The sequence below is a fragment of the Xyrauchen texanus genome, chromosome 9 (genome assembly GCF_025860055.1).
Source record: "Xyrauchen texanus isolate HMW12.3.18 chromosome 9, RBS_HiC_50CHRs, whole genome shotgun sequence".
Lineage (NCBI taxonomy): Eukaryota > Metazoa > Chordata > Actinopteri > Cypriniformes > Catostomidae > Xyrauchen > Xyrauchen texanus.
The window spans coordinates 25,152,713-25,173,719 of NC_068284.1; positions in this window are offsets into that span (position 1 = coordinate 25,152,713).

Below are 21,007 nucleotides of genomic sequence, written 5' to 3' on the forward strand. Positions count from 1 at the left end.
CTTGTACCATCTAGCACTCTGCGCATGCGTCAAGCAATAGAAAGCGTAACCGAGCTTGAAATATTGATTGTGCCTAGAGACTGCAAAGGCAAGATGTACAGAGAAAAATGTGTTACATTTTGGTTTATTCTCACCCAGAACCAATTGCATCACTTCAGAAGACATGTATTAAACCAGTGATTCTCATCCCTGTTCCTGGAGGCGCCCCAACACTTTGGAATCTTATCAAACACACCTGATTCAGCTCATCAGCTCATTAGTGGAGACTCCAAGAACTGAATTGGTGTGTCAGAAAAGGGAGATATACAAAATGAGCATTTTTTTCTGCAGACAAAATAAAGTCATACTGTCACGATTCCCCGTTGTCTGCTCAGTGTTTCTCCCCTGTCACCTGTCCCGAACTACACTTCACATAATCTCCTGCCCTCATCACTGCCAGTGTCATTGTTCTCACCTGTGTCTAATTTAATCATTATCCTTCTGTGTATTTAAGCCCTGTTGTTTGTTCATTCGTTGTCGTCATTTTATGTTATGGTTGTCTTTGACTGTGTTCCTGCCGTGCCCTCCGTGGATGTTTCTAGTGTTTATATTTTTGTTATCTCCTCGTGGATGTTTTGTTTGTTCCCTGTGTTTTGATTTATTCTGTGTTTTCTTGTTTATTTAATAAAGAACTGCATTTAGATCCTCACTCCTCATCTGCCCTCGTCTGAATCCTAACACATACATATCTGGAATGGCATGAGGGTGAGTTAACGATGCGAGAACTATTCCTTTATGTTCAACATTTAATAAGGATGATCCAAGTAAATTATGCAGAACAATGCTGTGTCATACAGTGATGTTTGTGGTGAAAAGGAAGAGATCAAATGTTATCCTTTTTTTTGTCAAATTACGTCCAGATTAAATTATTCATATTTAATTCAAGGTTTAAGTACTTCACTTTATTTCTTATAAAACCTGTTTGATTTTGTTTATTAATGTAAATTAATGCATTAACTATCAAACATACTAACATGTAATTAAGGTGACTGTTATTCATGCATGAATTCATATGACTCATGCTGTAGTTAATGTTAGCTCTTCATTAGTTCCTGATTAGTCCATTCCTTAACTCATCAAAAATGTATGCAGAAGTAACTTTTAATTCAGGTATTAATTAATTCATGATTATTCATGTACTATAGTATTACTGAAGTATTGCTCCTAAATGTAGGTATTTCCTGTCAGCTTGTGTTACTTGAAGTTGCTTGTGTTGCTTCCCCAAAACTACTCAACAAACTAGAGGTCTGCACGGGCCTTAAAATGAAACCTGACCCGTACCCGTGACCATGTGGCCCGACCCTACCCAGCCAGAATGATACCGTCAGATTTTAAGCCTGAACCAGAACCTGAAATTGCTTACTATCTACTTTCTCCTAGCAAGTACTGTTGCAATAGGCTATATTTTATGTAAGGATATAGGCAACATTCGTAACAGTACTGAAACGGTAAACATATACAGTTTTAACAAGGCACGGCAGCCACTTAGTACAGAAGGGGGAAAAAATCATTGCCTTGCCGTTTAGGTGCTGAAATTTCATTGAAAAACAGTCATGTCTTGGTGCAGAACAATTTGGAATAATATGAAAAATGCAACAGTCCTCTATGCAGCCTGAACTTGTTCAGATTGTTGAATCTTTGTGACAACTTTGCAAAAAAAATAAATAAAAAAAAACAATCTAGATGCAGCGCAAAGAATGAAACAGAGCGCAGGTGTCTCAACATGCGTTTGTTTGAAAAAAGTAATTTTTAAATTGACATGGTGTTTGAAAATGTGAGACGCTGAAGAAAACATGAGATGCAGTGGAAATGTCAAAGACATTCTTCTAGCATGTGTTTACATAGAAAAAAAATGGGAAAACAGAACGGACTGGTGCAAAAACACTTTGTTGTCCCTATTTTGTCCCCTCGCGCATGTCTGTGAGCGAGTGCGCGTGTGCGAAACAAGTTCGGTAAGCCTGTTTATATTTTCATTCATACAAACCTGACCCAAACCTGAAGTCCTACTTGAAAACCTGACCCAAACCTGGCCCAAAACACATTGGGTCCCGTCGGGCCAGGGTCGGGTTGCAGACCGCTAAAACATTATGGCATTTAACCTTGAATTTCATGCTGGGAAAAATCCTGCAATGTGCTTTGTTTTCACATTTAAATTGCATGAATGATTCAAGAAAAAGATTGTTAAAGTAAACCTTCCTCCAAAAATAAATGTTTTGTCATCATTGAATCACCCTCATGTTGTTCCAAAACCATGACTGACTTTCTTCAAATGATGACAGGCTATTATTCTGACTAACATCTACTTTTATGTTCCACAGAAGAACAACATGATGGTTTGTAAATAATGACAGAATTTGAAATTTTGGTTGAATTATGCCTTTAAATGATGCATAACAAGAAAACACATTTAGAAAAGTATACTCACATTATATGCAGAAATGCCAAAAACCGTGCAGCCGTGAGATTAGTAATATCAGCAGTGCAGAATGAGAAGCAGTTATAGTAGCCAGTAGGCCAATAGGACAAGTCTCCAACAGCTGTCCATGTCATTGTTAAGGGACACTTGTCCATCACAGCAGCTCACATCCTACAATTTTTCCTTACTAGGTCAAGTACATTAAGAACATTCTCTTTGACCCTGTACACTGCATGCATAAGCGAGGGCATATATCTTATGGTGAATGACTTTAAATCTGCCCCAAGTAGCTGTAGACACAACTCTTGGTGCAGTCAAGCATGCAGGTGCAGCGCAAGGGAGTTATTGCAATTAATTAAGCTGGGAACAGATGAACCCTGTGTGTGTACAAATTCAAGTGTGTATGTGAGTGAAGACAAAGAGGAGTGAGCTCTAATTAATTAAGTCAGATTTTAGCAGAGGTGTAATCACATGGACCTCATAATGTTTGCACTGCCCATATTTACAGTCAATCATGATTTCCTGCTCTAAGACTAACTTGCGACGTCGAAACCATCCATTATAAGAAAATCCAAGTGTACAATTATCCTCTACAAAACTTGTGTAATGCCAGTGTGTTTGCAGCATTACACACTGTAATTTCTTTTGCAAAATACCCTAAAAATGGACTTCATGTGGTAACATTTAAATAATAATATTGTATTTAACATGACAGAATTAACCTGATCATATTAAATGGATAGTTCACCAAAATAACCAAAACATTCTGTCATAATTTACTCATACCAGCCCAGATGTGAATGACTTTTATTCTTTTCAAAGATTTTTACAAGCATATTTCAGCTCTGTAGGTCCATACAGTTCAAGTGTATGGTGACCAGAACTTTGAAGTTCCAAATAGTACATAAAGGCAGCATAACAGTAATCCACACAACTCCAGTGGTTAAATCTATGTCTTCAGAAGTGATATGATATGTGTGTGTGAGAAACAGATCAATATTTAAACAGAGATCTTTTATACTGAGATATAAACCTTCACTTTTTTACCATAGGAGAGAGTGTTATAGTCAGCTAGTGTGTTACGAAAGTAGTCACCATTTGTGGATACCATACAAATGAATGGGGAGAGCCATAAACAGACAAAATGTAAATCTGTTGCAAAATTGTCTTATGAAACAGCAATTTTATCGTAGTAAACTCCACACATATTTCACACCAAAAGGATTGTTTAGTGTAAAACATATTGAAGATTAGCAGACAGGCAGTCAATTCATCAAGTGATTAACTGTTTCCTCACAAAAGTAGTTTATTCAACACACTGAAGTATCCCATTCATAGACAAGGCCTCTGGTCTCCTAGCCAGTGGACTGCCCATAGAATGTCTATGGGACTGCCGCTTTATGCTATTTTATGCTAATGTTGTAGGATCCCACTTCAGATGGACTCTGATTTAAGTAATTTTTTACTATAAATCTCCTCTTTCACGTCCACATTCTTCTTTTGCTTTTGGCGATTTACATTCTTCATGCATATTGCCACCTACTGGGTATGGATGAGACTTTATAGTAAAAAAAGGACTTAAATGTTGATTTGTTTCTCACAAACTCCTAACATATCACTTCTGAAGACAGATTTGTCCACTGGAGTTGTGTGAATTACTTTTAAGCTGACTTTATGTCCTTTTGAAGTTTCAAAGTTCTGGCCACCATTAACTTGCATTGTATGGACCAACAGAGCTTAAATATTCTCCAGAAAATATTTGTTTTTGCTCAGCAGATGAAAGAAATTCATACACATCTGGGATGGCATGAAGGTGAGTAAATTATGAGAATGTTTTTAAGGTGAACTATCCCTTTAAGTTATATAAATTTAGGTAGAAATATTTCCTGAAAGGGCTAGTTCACCCCAGTTTTGGGTCCTTTTAGCTTTAAAGTGAGTCTCTATTAACTGTCATCGTTTTAAAATCAGTGAATGGGACATCCTTTAAAATGTATTATTTTGCATTCAGCATTTGAAAGAAAGTTATACAGGTTTACAACGACATGAAAGTGATTATATAAAAGTTTAAATGAACAGAGGATCATTTTTAGGGGATCTGTTCCTTAAAGATAACTGCATGTATTCACTTTGTACAGTGTAATGCAGTGTTGAAAGACAGTTGAGACACAGACACAAACAGCTCTCATTGTAATCATTTTATTAAATGTACTGTTGCCTGAAGGGCAAGAAAAGGAAGTGTATATAAAAAGACTGTAGTCATTGTGTTTGGTTTATCCCTGTTGTTGTATTTGTTTGTGTAACATTTAAACAAATGAACATTTAAGGGGCTATGCCTCTCTCCGAGTAACAGCTGAAGCATGCAATTTTGTAATTGTGCAATTTATTGTGTTAAAATACATTCTTGTATCCCAGCTTAATATGCAGAATCCATAGTGAACCCCCAAAAAACAGTTGCAGCTCAGTGGTGCAATCAAAACATTGCTCTGTTTGTTTGAGCATACCGACCAACCACACACATCAACATTAGCAAAACAAATGACATGAGTCTGTATGCCCAACCAGTGATGGATGGGTTTGTGTTCGGGAAAACATTCATTATTTTTGCAGTTCTATTTGATGATGCTAGTAGCAAATAAATTACACACTTCAGCTTTGAACAACAGATGCATTTTTAGTTGGTCATAATGCTGTTCTGTGAGGTGTCTTACAAAACCTGGTGTGAACATTACGGAGTGACAGAAGGGACTGAAAAATCATGTGGTGGAGGCATTCCTTATCACATGTAAAAAGTTATCTTATTGGCATGTGTGTGTGTGTGTGTGTGTGTGTGTGTGTGTGTGTTCCTCTTAAAAACTTCTCCACTTCACAGACTTGTCACATAACTTTGCCTCCTGAAATTTGTCTCAGGTTAAGCTCATGTTAGGTGAAGGTCCTCTGCTGGGTCGACTGCCTCTCGCGCAACTCTTCTCACCCACCACATCTCTGTTAGAGACTTAGACACAGTAGCCTATGCAGATTTCATGTTTTCATGTTTTCATATTTATGAAACACAGTGTCCCATCAGGCCTCAAAGAATTTTGTCAGCACTTTTTTCTCATTCTCGCTTTTGTCCCCACATCTCAAAGCAATATGCCAGAACTGTTCAGTAGAAAGAGTCTTACCTGCAGCAGAAATGTTATTAAGAGCTACATTTTATGCAGCTAAACCATAGAGTATGAATGTATGAATATGGTCCAAAAGTCTGAGTTAGTTTCTATTTTGAATTGTTCTAATTTAATAATCCAAGGAATTATAATAAATGACATTATCCACATAACAATTAAAAGTATTAAAAGTTTTTTGAATTTCAAGAATTTCAGAGTTTCTAAGTATATGGTATGCACCCTTTTTCTTTAATAACAGCATGTACTCGAGCTTGCATATACTCCTGAAGAAAAACCTGAAGACTCATGCTATCCAGCCTGGTTTGTGAATAATGTCAAAAGCATCTAGTGTGCTTCAATAAAAGTAGCAAAACTGATATTTTGAACAAAGGAGTTACAGTAACATGGTCAGCATCACAAAAACATTTGATTATTGACCTAGAAATAGTGTAGAGTCTTAAATATTTCTTACTCCTTTTAAATCATGAAGTTATGTTTTTTCAGCATTTTCAAAATCCCCCCAAAATGTTTATAGATTGAAATTTAGATTTAAAATCCTAGATTTTCAAAGTGGTCTTTGGATTTTTGGCCCCACAGCATAAGCAAATGCATGACATTCCTAATGTTTTTATTTTATTTATTATTGTTCAATCTTTTTTAAAAACTACAAAAAAGTTTTTAGGTAGATGTCATTTTCACTAAGTGCAAATGGCAATAGATGCTATGTACACAAAGTGCAAATACTGTAGCGATACGTTATTTACACTTGCTATTTATACGATTTCTGTGAATAGCAACAAAAAGCATCTTTTTTTGCTCTAAGTGATAATAGTGTAATAGTAATGCTATTTACACCACTAATGAAATACTAATATACAATATAGGGGCAACACTGCAGCATGTTTGTTGTGTCTATTAAGAGTTCCACGACACCCTACTACACCAACCCCAACCCCTGCCCCTAAACCTAACATTCCTTTACAAACATTAACCATGGTTTTACTGCAGTAACCATAGTACCACCATGGTATTTTGTAGTAAAATCATAGTTTCCAAAAAATTAAACATGGTTACTATGTTAAATCCATATTACTGTTGTAAAACCATGGTGAACTGCACTAAAACTACGGATTACTATAAAAGTTTTAATTAATAACCTTATAAGTTACTATAAAATTACTATAGCAAAACCATGGTTATTTTACATGGATAAAAACTCACTGACTTTTACCGTGACCAAATCACTGCAAGGAAATCAACCTTTATGTTCATTTTTATTTATTATTATAGGCAGTATTAAACATGATGGAAAAAAGTCAGTCAAAAGGCAGATTAGAACCTGTGTCATCTGCACGAAAAAGCATATCAACGCCATTGTTACTCTCATCACTGTAGCGATACCGGGGGTGCAGTTTGTCTTTAATTTGTGTGTTACCACCAGATTACTGAAGTGCAAATAGCCACACTCTGTGACAGGTGCTATTTACATCTAGTACAAATTGCTCAATTTTTTTTTTTATTCTGTACATACTGTGAAAACTGTTAAATGGCAGCCTACTGTAATTAAAAGCCAATTAAAATAACTTGTTGTAAAGGACAGTAATCCTGTCTCTCTGTAACACATTGTACATAATAAGTAATCATCAGAATATATCACACTGCTCAATTTCAGGCAGTATTTTTAATTAAATTATGGTTTTAGCAGTATAACGCTCAGCATTGAGCTGTTGGCACTCATATTACTGGCCTTCTGCCACACTGTCATTTTTACAAATGGCACCCTAACTGACACATTTATAAAATAATTTCTGCCAGGGCTTTCATACTGTTGTCAATTAAATGCATAATTTAAATATATGTATAAAATTAAAAGTAAATACAGCTCACAGTGCAGATTCATATAATGTTACAGGCCGGTGCGAAGCAGTCATTTTAAAAGTGTGGGTGTGGGCGCTGTCAGCTGTCAGTTGATGGCTCGGACAGACCCAACACTTACAGTGCAGTATTTATATGTTACAATATATATTAATATACAAGTATGCTATAAGTATTATATTAATATATAAGTACTATATGCTTGTAGCATTTGTAGTATTTTAAATATTCAAGCATTGCAAATGAAGTGCAAATTTGAGCAAAATTAGCTGCAAAAATAAAGGGCATCTTGTGGAGCACTTACTTCTGTTTCACACATGACAATAAAAGACTGAGCAGAAACTGGTCCTTGATTAAGTCTTTTAATCAATTACAATATTGCCAATTGTACATGTGCACAATTTTATTTTTACTCTGTGCTTTTGCATTGTAGGATTGAAATTTATCCAGCTGGCTTTAGTGTTTTGACTATGTTCACCAAAATTTGTTTAGTCTATTTAATGATTCATTCAGTGACAATTTTTGTTGATACCACTGGTTGATGTCTTGTGTGAAATGAGTTAGTCACTAAACATTTTAATCCTTTAAAAATGTTATGTCTACAGACCTACAAAGAGACTTTAGTAGAGGTTATAATCATTATAAGGAAGAGGCAAATCTATAATTTCCCTACAGTTTGTGAGCTGATAAGCATGAATTTGATCAAAAGACAACAATAACAGTCTTATATTATTATAAATTTCAATAACACCTGTACACATTCATGTATAAAAAGCATGTCTATATATCTATTGACCTCAGTAAAATGCATAAGTGTTCTAAGAACTACTAAGATCTATCTATCTATCTTTTTTTGTTTTTTTGTTTTACAGTTTGTCGACTGCACAACAACATAGAGTTAAAAAATATGGGCTGATATTAAAAATAACTACATATTTAACACAGATCTAGTCAACTGCTTTAATTGGCAAAAAGAACCAATCAAACTATTACCTCACAAAAATAATGTTAAGAGCATAACTTAATGAAGACTCAGGCGCTGATATAAACTCCACTTATAATGTGTGCTTAAAAGAAGGAATGCTGATAAATAACTCGTGTTTGTGTGTATTTGTGGGCATATGGCATCCTTCGGGTTGATGCATATGAGACCGCTTCAGCACTGGCCCCAGACTCGAGTCCCGAGATGGGCATGGCGCAGTGGCACACACTGTGTGTTCATCAGCCCCGCCTTCTGTCTGACTTTCAGCCCCTGGACAGACCTCTGTTTTCTGCGGACAGGAGTCCCGCTTCAGCAGGTGTCCCGATGCGTTCTGGTCACCACAGATGCCTCTAAACGGGGTTGGGGCACCGTGTGCAACGGGCACGCAGCCACTGGCTCCTGGAGATGCGCGTGGCTCTCAAGAGAGACCCCTAGTGTCGCTTCTTCAACACAATGTCTCGTTCCCTCTATCAGGGAACGGAGGTTACAATTGTAACCTAGACATTCTGTGAGGCCTAGTATTCTTAGATACTTAACATTGTGTGACTGGATAATATCCAGTTAATGTGACTAACTTGTTAATGCAGCAGAAATGCCCTTTTAGAAATATATGCTTTGGGGCTGCATGCTCTTAATTAACCTCAGAACATTTTGTTACCATTGATCGTTTAGAGAAAAAGAATTACCCACAGATCAATTTATGTATCATTCCAATTAATAGAGGGTGCAGTAATAACTATCTTTACCCATCTATCTGGTTTAATTAAGAGAATGTGCTCAGACAGAGCAATAAGTCACACATGAACATGACAAGGACTTGCAACTTGTGGCTTGGGATGTGTTTAACATGGATTAATGGGCACCTGAGCACATGTGATGTGAAAAGCACTACAAATCAGATGGCAGACCATGTGAGATAAGCTTTACTTAGACTGTGTCACCACATAAATTTAGAAAAATGCTTGATACAGCAGAATTAAATATACTTCACACTTTAAACAAGGTACAGAATTTTACATATATATTTCTTACTGGACATGAAGCTGTATTTTATATGATTTGTATTGAACTGCATAATATACAGTTTATTTTTCTTATGACAGTGGTATTTTTTTTAGCTATTTTCCCCCCAAGTATATTACTGACGCAAGTCTTAATGTCACATATAGCATCATATACGAGAAAGTCTCATAAATGTGTTTTCAAATTATACAACGAATCTGCGACAGTGGTGAACACATTACAAAACATTTCACTATTGACAAATCCCCGACGATTCTGCCTGAACTCCAAATTACGTTTCAGGCTTTTGTCGGCGATCTCCACAAAAATGTCTCGGTATTAGGTAAAATAAGAATATCCACAAATATTATTTTGTAGATGGTTTATATGTCTTTAATTTTTATTGCTTGAATCAATTACATCAGCAAGGGTCAGATTATTGTTCTATCAATTCAATGTTAACTATTCATTATGTTGTAGTTCCATACATAAATTAACCGGCCAGTGAAAACTTTTAGTCACATTTTACTTGCAGTTGTCATTTGGCAAGTGTTAATATTGCACCCTGACTTAAAATGATACTGTTGATGCTTTGGATAAATTAAGTTTGTTTGACTTGCTTCCAGAAACAGTGAGAGATCCACCACACAGACAGCAGTCAACACTCAAACTCAAAGCTAGAACCAGGATTGCTTGAGACAGTATAACACATTGCAGGCTCCCAAGGTGTAAGACTGACTATTAAACATGAACAACTCAGAGAGTTAATTGGAGAATTTAAGGCAGCCACACGTTATATTACAGCAGCGAAGTGTAAATCTTCACAGAGAAGCACACACTGTGGATGATGGGTCAACAGCTGCAGATGTTGAACTTATGCTGCAAGAAGACCCGTGAATGATGAGAGGAGTTAAGGGTCAGAGATATTATAGCTGTGTTTGCATCCTCTATACAGCCTAAGGTTATCCTGATTTGCAGCCCACCTCACAGCATATTAATCTAAAATCACAAAAGTTCAAATGCCATTTTACAGAGGTCTGCAGATAAGCCTGCTCAGTCATCATGACATTTCACGCAGGGGAAATTTTTCCATGTAACGTGCCATCCACACAACCAATCCCTATTCAATTCCCTTATCGTTCCTAAATTTACACATCTTGTCTTGATCATCAGTCTGAGCACCATTGCTGTGCAAGACACATTTGCATGCACTAAATCTGATGAACTTTTCTTTGTACTTCGAATATTTGCATGTATATGTGGTCAAATGGCATTAGATAAACTCTTAGGAAATACTGATGTGATACAGCTGAGAACAGTGGAGTACAACCACGCGAAAACTGAAACTCACAGGTTTTTACATTTCAGAACACAGTCTGACAGTCTACATCTATATAATGCAATGAATAGGAGTGGTAATGGTGTAGTGGGCTAAACCACAGTACTGGTAAACTGGTAATCATTAGGTTGCTGGTTTGAACCCAACAGCCACCACCATTGTGTCCTTGAGCAAGGCACTTAACTCCAGGTTGCTCTGGGGGCGTTGTCCCTGTAAGAAAGGCTCTGTAAGTCGCTTTGGATAAAAGCATCTGCCAAATGCATAAATGTAAATGTAAATAAATGTGAATATTACTTTAAATACAACAGCTTTAACGATAACCATTAATATTAATAAGCTTATTTCATTATAAAAATAATGAATTCTAAATGCAAATTATAGCTTTAAGAAATGTATTATTATAGGTGTTTGCTGTGAATAACAATTACTCAGCCACATGTGGGGAACTCAGACTATAGACTGCATTTGCATGCATAAGAAAATTGTAATATAAATCAAACTATGGTCATATTAAGATAATTTAAGAATCACGTAAACACATGACCTGATGACCATAACCACGTTAAGCTACCAAATAACAGAGCTAGCATATGTCTGTATTAATCAAATTATTTTACGCATTTTCTCATGTAAGGACATAAATGAGAATTAATGAGTTAATTTAACCAGTGTCCAAATGACTAAAATGCAAAATAATGGCAAGAACGAGCATCTCTAGTATTTCCTGAAGAAAACAGCAAAAGACTGAGCATGTCTTGTTCATTTGTATTCATAATATGCTGATGCAGGAAAACTTTTTCAGAATAAAGGCATAACCAGACTATTAACCATAATCGGAAACTTATGTGCATGCAGATGTGATTGCTGAAAGTAACACTTTAAAAAAAAATGAGGGATGTCCTGATAGCATTTTAGCATGAGTACCAATACTAGTACCACTACAATTGAAGTGCTTTTATTCAGAACAATCCAAAATACAACACTGGAGTTATATTCTCAAAAAAAAAAAAAAGAAAAAAGAAAAGAAAAAAGTGCTGCATAACAGAGTATCACAGATGTGAGATATTGCTTAAATATAATACAAACTACACTGTTGTCAGGGTATTTGAAGGAAAGAGGCGGCAGAGTGAGGATCGAAACACAGAACTTTAATTGTAAACAACAGAAGAGGCTACAACGATGACGGTAACATTAAAAAACAACACACTACATACAATCGAGAACTGACACAGGAACAAATAACAAGAGGGTATGTATACACACAGGGGCTGACAAGAAGAGGAGGAACACATGGGATACAATCAGGAGGAAAACCAGCAAAACAGACATGAAAATGATTACAAAACACTTTCAAAATAAGAGTCCTTGGGGGAAAACATAAGCATGACATGACAACTGTAGTGATCTATTTCTGTCGTACTTTTTTCCATTTACCTTAAATTGAGCTTTTATTTTGGCTGAGCTTTTAATTTGAATTGTTTCTGTGTTATGATGGTAGCTTCTCATTCCGGAAAAGCCGATCGCTACGTGACTCAAAGTGATTATTAAACTGCAAAAGGCTGATATATAATTAATTAAATATGTAGTCTCTATGTGCCTCTCGCTTCAAAGTAAATTAGTGGTCTGCTCGCTGTCATCTGCTACAGAGTGTGTGAGATGCTGTGTGATATTTTCATAAAATGTTTTCTTAAAAAAATAATTAACCGTATACAGCTTTATTATTAAAACACATATGCTGAAATAAACCTTTGCTGCTACACATTACTGACTGGTTTATAATTTTCAACCCGTTATATTACCCATTCGAGCAAGTGACAGTTTTGTCATCCAACCCTCTCACACTGGCCCTGGGCCAATCCTTACTGTTGGTCCCTGTAATCGCATAGACAGTAACAGTGTCTCAGTGTTAAGCTGAGACCAATAATTTCCCTCTCCAATGCCTCTGGGAAGACACTGTTCTTCAGTTAAGTCACATGATCAGGTACTGGACCTTGAAAAGTTTTCTATCCAGCAGTGATAACTTTCATATACTCTCTGACAAACTCTGTCAATGTAACCTCAGAGACAACACAGAGGGAAGGAACTAGAAACAAAAGGCTTGAACCCAGACATCACAGGCAAGGAATGCAATGAAATGTCTGCCATGAAACTGTGATGTTCTGTCAGGTAGTGACACATCTCCCTCTCCTCCTTCATTTCGCTCTCTACTTCTACCACTAGCTCTCCTCTGCTCACTCTTCCTTTCGCCGCACTTCTGCTGTATACCCCAGAGCAGGCTGTCCTTCAAATTTATCAACGGGCGGCAATGTTGTGAGCAAGGTAATTAAAAGTCAGCTATATATCTGGGGAGAGATAAGTTCATTGCGAGCAACGTGTAAAAATGTGGGGTCAGGATAATGAGGGGTTGGGGACTGTTGGGCTGGTTTTAATCAGGGGGACATTCACAGGTAATTGGAGATGAGCTGAACTGGCTCAACCTAGAGAGACACATCAACATGCTGAAGCTCACTCTCTCCCTCAGGACACATGGGGACGTCACCAGCCTCCCTGCCCTTTCTTCTATCTTAATTGCCATATTGAGTTATGTTAATCATTTTCTTTTCTTGTTAAAAGGTAGTTTTTCCCAACTAATTCAAAGTTGGCAGATGCTGTGCTGGGTTTTGCAGACTCGGAGACCCAGAGAGAAAATATGGCTAATTTATAGCAGCCTTGGTGACGGAGGCACAATAACACAGTGGCAGGGTTGAAGTCGATGGGCCCTAATGAGAAAGCCAAGGACAGATAATAAACAAAACTACAAAATGCAAATAACCAACTCAGATCTTAGTCAATTAGTTACAAACTGAGGGCTCTGTTATTTTGTTTGTTGTGCTTGTGCCTTTGCCAGACCCCTAAGATAAATAGCTCATCCAAAACATGAAAACTCTGGCATTATTTACAGACCCTGTTGTCTTCTGTGAAACACAAAAAGAGTTATTTAAAGCTGCATGTCCAAGAGGCTCTTTTCCATACAATGAAAAAGAATAGTGACCAAGGATATCATGGGTTTTCAGTGAACGATTACCTAAATTTCAGTCTGTTCCTCACATTAAGTTAACATATGGCTTCAGAAGACCTTTAATATAGTGCATGATTTATATGGATGTATTTAATGATGCTTTTATCATGCTTTTTTTGTCCTTTTTGCAGCTGGACAACCCCTGGTCCCCATCCACTTCCATTGTATGGAAGAGAGCAGCTAAGACATTCTTTTAAAATGTCTCCTTCAGTGTTTCACTGAACAAAAAATCATGGCTTTGGAATGCCCTAGGTTGAGTAAATTATGCTGTCATTTTCATTTTTGAAATGAAATCACCAGTGTTGGATAAGTTACTCTAAAACAAAGTAATTTATTAATTACTAACTACTAATTACATCTTCTACAGAGTAATTGCAATACTTATTACTAATTACTTTCTAAAACCCTGATCAACCTTGAGCAGATGAAAAATACAAGTATATACATCATTGTTCTTGTAATTATTTTAAATAAATCATATAAAATCAAACTAATAATGAATGAAATGGCCAAATAATGTAATGTGGCTGTATTAAATTAGAAAACATACCTTTTATCATTAGAAGTTCAATTTTGATTTTAAATTCACAGTTGATTTATATAATTGTTCTAGAGTCGGTACAGCATTTAACACAATTACATCAGAAGTAACTGTAATTAAATTATTGAAAAAATAAGAGTAATCCTTACTTTACTTTTTCAATGAGAAAGTAATTTAATTACAGTAATTAATTACTTAGTAATGCATTACACCCAACACTGGAAATCACTATACCATTAACAGATGATATGGCTAAAAAAAGTCATATTTTGTTCCCCAAAAATGTAATACATTTTTACACCACTGTTATGACTCCAAATAACGTATCGGTTACGTATGTAACCTCAGTTCCCTGAGACGAAGGGAACAAGACATTGCGTCAGGAAGCTGATGATATGGGGAGTGTCCTTCTATTGGACCTAGTTGAAACCTTTCTACAATAATGGCAATTCTAAAATTGGCTATGGCGTTTAAGCCCCGCCCTTTTAGATGTGAAGCTGTCCTGTATAAAAGCGGGGGCGCAAACACCATTCCTCAGAATTTTCTGACTGAGGGACAAAAGTGCATCGCTTGCACCTCAAAGAACTCTCTGAGTCTGTAGTGCGACCAGCTTATGCAATATGTTAACCAATTAATAAATCGACACATTTAAATGTGAATAAATAAATTCATTGAAAAATTGAAAAATAAATTCACATTTAAACGTGACTAAATCAATCAATTAAAAAGAAATAGACACATTTAATGTGTTTATTTCATTCATGTTTTAAAATGTACTTATATTTAGCAATAAAACATTAATAAGACATTTCTAAATGCACATTTTAAATTGCGTTTTAAAAAACATGTGGCAATGTCTTATCTTCATCCATTTGCCAGCTTCTTTTCTTTATTGTTTGACATTTCCTTTTCTTTTACCATTTGTCTATCCCAGCCACGGCCCGTGCATTTTAAATCTAGGCCTTCAGTGCAATTCATGCCATTAAGAAAACACTGTTTCACAATTAATAAAACATTGCATGCCTACCAGACATTATGTGGCAGTCAACTAATAATACCAATTGAAATTTTAAAAACACGTCCACGCAGGAAAGCAGAACCAATACCAAGATAAATCTCTCTAATAATATTTGCTCTAAAAATTTTGGATTGTAATCCAATCAGCAGCCTTCAAATTTGTAAATAGGAACCGTCATCATTTCAAGCTACTGCCCTACGTGAACTGTCAAAACAAAGACGTACAATCAAAAAAGTTATATTAACACATTACACATTTACAATATCTTACATACACACTTAGAAAAAAAGGTACAGTGAAGGTACAAATTTGCTATAGCCTACACATGGAGGACAAAAAAAGTTGTATGCTGTCGCCTATTATATTTTGCATCGATCCAGTGGCAAAATAACAAGGCAATGCACACTTGGAGGCTTGGAGAGAGTGTGCCGTTTCGGTCTGTTTCATGTTAGATATCAGTCAATATCAAATCAGTTATCCGCATTATTCCCTCTCTTAAACCGCAAACGAGCATATATGTCCACATCATCATAAATATCCAAAGGATGATGTCTGTCTTGTAAAACTCGTCAACGAATTTGTGGTTCATTATCTTCATTATCAATGATAATCTCATCAATGTACTCTAATCTGGCTGCCATCTCTTTCCATCCATTCGTTATTCACAGGCTAAGGCTGGCGTAAATTTTTTGTTTATAAGTAGGGTTACGTCCTACGTAAGTTTAATGGTGCAATGCTAAAATATTTAGTAGTGCGTAAATTGTGACTTAGTGTCCATTTACACAACAACTAGGCTAAGTTTGAACTTAGGCACAGCTGTGCAACCGACCCCTGATGTTGCTATAACAATGCAAAAAGCACTTACCAATTTGCTTGAAGAGAAAATCACCCTGACGGGGTGGAGCTCAGACTCATGCGCTGCTTCGGGCATGCGATTTGTGAAAAGTTGTCACACTTTGCTTGTAAGCATCAAGGAATAAATTCTGATTGGATACATTTTTTTGTTTTTTGTTATTCATTTGTAGATTAATTAGTAGTGGAAAGCAATTGAATATACATAAGCAAAAAGGTGATTGAGAATGAAAGGATGAAAAAAGATTGCTTTATTAGGCATGCTACACCAGTAGAGAGGGCTTTGCTGGCCCGGAGAAATTGCCACAAGTCAATCCATACCAGCTGAAGCCCAGGAGTGCAAATTAAAAAAGAATGAAGGAATAAATGATCAATCAATTTATTTGAAAATAAAAACTTGAATATATAAATAAATTGATAAATGGACAAACAAAAAGGCACATTTAAATGTGTTTATTTAATTAATGTTTAAAAATGTCACTATATTTAACAATAAAATTGTGCATATTTATTTCATCTTTAAAATGTAATTAAATGTATCAATAAATAAGTATATTAATGAGTCTTTTAAATGCACTTTTTAATGAACTTTAAAAGCACCTTTTAAATTGCAACGGCAACAACTCCAGTCGCTGGAGAAAGCCGATGGACCTTCCAGAACTTACAACTGAAAGGTTGTTATATCTGTTTATAATGTTGAAAGTAAATTTTGTGCTTAATCTTTTGTTGTGCTCATCTTCATAAAGATGTTTATTGACTGACAGTAGCAATATACACAATAAATACACAACGTACACATTCTTTTGTCACATTCCTCTTTTACAATTGTAGTCTGGGTCTTATGGATTTAACATTTTGAATTGGGTATAAAAGGAGCTGTCTCGCAACCACTCATTCAGATTTGTTCTTCGGAGCCGAGTGGTTGTGTTTCAGCAAGCTGAATTCAACTGCTGGTCCATTCACCTCTGCATGCTGTTGGATTTACAGTCCATTTCTTCTAACTTTGCCAAATGCTGGGGTTTCCCACATTCTCAGAAAAAGAGCAGTTTCCTAACTCCCTGGGTCGCACACCCAGTGTTTAAAGCAATTGTTTTCATGATTGCCGGACACCGCACATTAATGGCAGGCACGCCGCTGCGGGCGGAGGCGGGCCCCCCGCCCTTACGTGCCCAGTTGTGGTACAAACATACCCACGCCCAGGTGGTTGTGATGGATTACGAGGACGGTTCCCCTCTTCCCCCATCACTGACCGGTCCTATGGTTTGTACCCGGAGGGAGACATGTGCTTCAATGTCTCCCGACTCAGCACGGCCACAAGTTCGGGGCTTGAGCCCCCTCAACGTGGCACCTCCGGCTCCACCCCGCCACGAGGCCCCACCCATGTTTGGGGCTCCCAAGGGCGACCCCGAGGTAACGAAAGTAACCAGGACATTTTACCCATTCATTGCTGGAACATATAAACATAATATATTAACATAAATTTTACTGTAAGAAGAAAAAAGAGCTTCTGGTTGTGTAAACGAAAGGTAACACTTTATTAAGCTTTATAAACAGAAACAGTTTAGCAAAGTTTAATCGTGTCCTATAGTGCTTTTTATTGCTGATCTCACAGTGCACAGAAGGTACAATATATTGTTTAATACAAAGAAAATATTATGATTAATCTTTGCCAAAAAATTTATACTTTAATGATACCAAACACGGCACAAACCCCACCGGTTCGGAGCGATTTGGAGTGCTATTTTTAAGGACAGTGTTTCTTTTAACATCACAAATCGAGCACAAACAAACGGCTCCGGTTTGGAGTGATTTGGACCTCAGGGGGTAGAAAGTGATGTCACACAGTCAAATAAATTATGTCTAATATCTCAAACACCGAACCAGCACAAACGTAAATTTTTGCGGCACAAACGAATGGTATAGATTTGGTAACAATTGAATTATCTGGGGTGCAAACTTCACAGAGGTTACTAAAGCAATTGCTTCGCTGCACTGCCTGACCTTACAGCTATTCATCTGTTTCATTACTGTATGACCACTCTCTCTCTCTCTCTGCCATATTTGTGAACAAAGCCCATTTACTGTACCTTCTAAGCTCTGTGAGATCATCGATCATAAGCACTGGGACATTATGAAACTTTGCTAAACTGTTTCTGTTTATAAAGCTCAATATAGTGTTATCTTTCGTTTACACAACCAAAAGGTCTTTTTTTTTTCTTCCAGTAAAAGTTATGTGATTGTTTCATTTCATACAATTCTAGCAGAGAAGAGGTAAAACACTTGTTGATTTCTTCTTTTTTCTCTCTCACCTAAATCTTGGACATTTTACCTCAAACATAATTGCCATAATCTGTGTCAATAAATGTTTTCTTAGAACATAACCAATTAAGATACAATTAAAATGTAAATTCATTACAAATTCTAATTTTTAAATCCAGAAGACCCAGAATTCAATTGTAAAAGATGAATGTGATAAAATAATATGTACATTGTGTATTTACTGTGTCTATAGCAACAGTCAGTCAATAAACATATTTATGAAGATGAGCACAACAAAAGATTAAGCACAAACTTTATACACGACATTATAAACGTCTAGGATCCGGATGTAACCTCTGTTCCCTGATGGAGGGAATGAGACGTTGTGTCGAAGAAGCGACACTAAGGGGTCTCTTTTGAGCGCCGAATATGCCTCTGATCTATAAAAAAGGCCAATGGGAATTAGGCAGACAGTATTTGCATACCCCGCCCCTGGACATACGGATATAAAAGCGGGGAAATACGTCGAGTTCATTCAGGATTTTTCTGAGGAGCCGGAAATGGTCTGGCCACTACAGTGGCTCAGCTCAGCGACGTGACCGGGAGGACACAACGTCTCATTCCCTCCATCAGGGAATGGAGGTTACATCCGTAAACTAGAAGTTACCCGTCTGTCGCTCACTTCGACATTGTGTCGAATAAGCGACACTAGGGGTCCAATTCAAATCATGCCATGTGCTGAGCCCTGTACGTGTACTGCTGACACAAGAGCGGACAAGTATTTCACATGCAAAGGCGACCAGTTGTGTCAGACGGGCCGAGCCTGGCCGGGCCTCTTTTCTCTCTATGTTTCCCGCATAGAGCCACACGGCTGGGGCCATTACACGCATCGTGGGAAGAGGGTCTTACACAGTTTCCTATTCTTTCAGGATCCCGCGGAGACCACACCTGCTCAGTAACGGGGAGGTAAAGTGGCGAAATACGTCACATGGGCCACTCAGGTCACGTGTAAAAAATGGCGCCAAGGTAGATCCAGCCTCAAGGAGGGGGGAGTTGCTACAGCACGGCGACCGGAGCCCCCAGGAACCAGTCATCCAACCGCAATGGCTGTGGGGAGGACGGAGGATTCCAGTCCAGCCCCACGCTGGCGGTGGCCCGGGCAAGCATATCAGACATCTGCGCGTCAGCCTCAGCCTCAGCCTGGCAGCCCAGGGGAGTCATCAGTGTCAGACTCCGTGCTCTCTGATGCAACGGTGAGCTCATCCACCTCGACCTCTAGAGGATAGGCAGGCTGGGTGTAAGGTGAGCCGTTGTTGCCTCGAGCACGGACAGGAGTCAGTGATCATGCCGGGGGGCTGGTGGTCCAAGGGGTGTACCTGGCGGAGCTGCACCCGCTGCCGTCCCCAGACGGCCTCCATCACCAGCCGCATCGTCCTCAATCCAATGGGAAGAAGGAGCAATGCGGGGGGCGGCTGGAGTGGCGTGCTTTCTGTTGAAAGCGAGTCGCGACCGCAACGTTGACATGGTCATGCTCTCGCAGTGAGAACATGAACCATCCACAAACGCTGCCTCGGTGTGATCGCAACCCAGACACACGAGACAACGCCTGTTGCCGTCTGAAGCGGAGAGCACTCTACCGCATCCAGGAACTACACAGGGGCGGAAGTGCATCTTTACAAAGATGCATCCTGAAAAGGACGTTCAATGCCAGCTGTGTAATGCTCTTTTAGAGGAAAATCTCTCTTTCGGCAGAGGGCCGAAGCTTGTCACGCACTTACTATATCGGAATAGATGCAGTATATGGAGATTGAGGTCATGTGCCGGCACAAGATCCATCTCAAATTCACCCTTTTTGTTTTGAGACACATGCATTCACAGTGAGGGTAGTCTGACTCTATGAGAGCTGTCACTGCATGGGCATGGGCCAGACAGTGAATGTAGCTCTCATATATACACACACACACACACACACACACACACACACACACACACACACACACACACACACACACACACACACACAATATCACAACAGCTTATAAGGATACAAAACTTCTGCCGAAGCACTGTAGGGTATCAGGATGATGAAGCAGTATTAGAAGGCTTCTATACAAGAGGTGAATCACTGTCTAGAAGGAAAAAAATTCTGTTTGCATGCCCACATTTATACCAGACAGCTTCACGCCTAAAAGGGCAGGGCTTAAACACCATAACAATTTTTGAATTGCCATTATTGTTGAAAGGTTTCTACTAGGTTGTATAGAAGGACACTCCCCATAGTGTCAGCTTGCTGACGCAATGTCAAGTGTACTGAGTCGTAAGGGAACTAAGTTTATTTGTTGCCTCCCTATTTCACCGATAAATAAAATCAACATAATATACACCTCTGTAATTGTCCTTCATATGACTAACAAAAAGAGAATCACAATTACTTGGACACATTGCAAGAGTGGAGGCCTACGTCAATGCACCTTTTCTTTGGC